The sequence below is a fragment of the Colobus angolensis genome, unplaced genomic scaffold (genome assembly GCF_000951035.1).
Source record: "Colobus angolensis palliatus isolate OR3802 unplaced genomic scaffold, Cang.pa_1.0 Scaffold68, whole genome shotgun sequence".
In the NCBI taxonomy this organism is placed as follows: Eukaryota; Metazoa; Chordata; class Mammalia; order Primates; family Cercopithecidae; genus Colobus; species Colobus angolensis.
In genome coordinates this window covers 5,613,070-5,615,136 of record NW_012120487.1, presented here as the reverse complement: position 1 = coordinate 5,615,136, position 2,067 = coordinate 5,613,070, and the positions used below count along the sequence as shown (strand labels likewise).

Here is a 2,067-nt window from a genome sequence, read left to right as displayed (position 1 = left end):
GTCTCAAAAAAAAAAAAAAAGTATAAGTCCTCACAGTATTTTTACATAGAGCTCAGACATTTACCAATTTATAGCTCAGAAACCTGTGGTTCAATGGAAAGAATACAGGGCTGGTATTCTAGTCCAGCCTGTGACTTACTGTATGACCATGGGCATGAATTACACCTTATACTCCATAAATTAACTTATTCTTTGTGTCAGAACCATACTTGCTCTAGCTGTGATGATCAACAAAATTATAGTTGCCCAAATTTTCAACTTGTCAATTATGTAGGTATCGTGAGGAATACCTTGTAAGTATCTGTGCTCAAGTGTACAATCTATTGGGGTCACAGAATTCAGAGAATGGAGGGATCACATTCAGTGGAGTGCAGAGGAGGAGTGGTAATCAGGAAGATTTAATAAAGAAGGTAGAGGTTGAGCTGGGTCTTGGGGAATAAGCAAGATAGTAGAAGAGAGTTATCTGGAGGGGATAAGGGCAGAGAGGCACTGAAATTTTCAGTCTGGCCCCAGCTTTTGCAGACTCATTATCTTCTGTACACTCCAGACTCAATGCTGTCCTCTGAATCGACATGTGTCTGGCACACAGCAAGCAAATCTTCAAGGTCCAGCTTCTAGTTCTTCCACTGAAGTCTCAGCTAAGTGGAATTTATCACACTCCCCTCTGGATTTGCCCAGCCCTTTGTTAATAAGACCTGTTGCTTTTATTGTAGCTCACCTGCTTGCTCAACGGTGAACTTTTTGGAGACAGGAATCAATTATTTGTCTGTTTCCCTAGGCACCTAACAACGCTTTGCTCTTAAGTAATCAGGAAATATTTACTCAATTGAACTTGTTCTAAGGACACTGATATCACTGAATTGAAGGGCATGTCGGTATCTTCTTAGTGTCTCTATAGACTTTAGGCTTTCAGCCTGGTGAAGTAGGGATTTTTTCTTTGTTTCTAGGCTAGTCAAGCGAAGCAGGGATACAGATTAAGAATTTGCAGATGAGGAAACTCAGAGGGTACATTTGCTGAAAGGCATCTTGTTGATAAACGCCAAAACCAGTAGGGCTCTTTTGACTTGAAATCCAGTCCTTTATCCATTATACCTGGGTCTTGTACCCCGATCTGGATCAGCCAGATCGGGGTAAAATGCACTAACTCTGAATCCTAGTTTTTTCATGCGTAAATGGGAGCAACAGTACGTATCTCATAGGGCTATCGTGAAGTGGAGCGTCCCTCTGTAACCTCTAACCAGTTCCAGTCTGAGTCACATTATAAGAAAATTTATAAGGCACTATTTTGTAAAAATACTTAAGATTTAACATCTTCCCTTCACCCCTACGTCCACTCTTGTCATACCTTTTTTCTGCCTAGCATGTGTCAAACTCAAAGGACTGGGCACCGAGCACAGAGGTTGTGTGCTTTGTCCAGCTTTGAGGTCAGAGGTTGGCTAAATAATCTCTGAGGCTGGGGTCTTAAAAAAAAACAACAAAAAAACAAAACTAACAAAGCCTTAAGTTCGTTCTGCCCGTGACTTTAATTATGTAGAGGAATGTAATACGTTAAAAGCAAGGGGAGGAGGGGACCCATTGATGGTAGTTGGTTTTATGCCCGCCTGCAGCTAAAGAAATGATTTCTAAAACCTCTTTTCGGGGTGGGAGAGGGACTGCTCCCGAGATTTCTCTTTTGAGAAATTCTTGAACTGACTGCCTTTTAAAAGGAAAAAAGGTCCAGCTGTGGTGGGCTGGAGGCCGTGGTGAGTGGGTGGGGGTCGACCCCGGCGGCTTCCTCTGTCCCGCTCCCTGCCGCTGCTCCGAAGCCCGCTCGGGCTTCCGAGGGTCCACCGACGCTCGGGCCGGGCCCAGTTCGAGTGCCAGGCCAGAGGGTACCCATTCCAGGCCGGCCTTCCTCCCCGGGGGGACAGCCTTGGGAGCGAGGCGCCGAGGCGGCTCTCGGGCTCCACTTCCAGCTCGGGGGCCTCGGCAGAGACCAGGAACCAGACTGGGGCTGCACTGGGGCGCCCGCCACCCCCACCCTCTCTGGCAAGCGGGCGAATCAGCGCGGCTGCCCTGCGGCGCCCA

The 2,067-nt window shown here is 46.8% G+C and overlaps 1 pseudogene; it reads right to left on the bottom strand.

The window, feature by feature from the left end:
* The window catches only part of LOC105500741, a 23,286-nt pseudogene that overhangs the window by 19,766 nt on the left and 1,453 nt on the right, over positions 1-2,067 (bottom strand).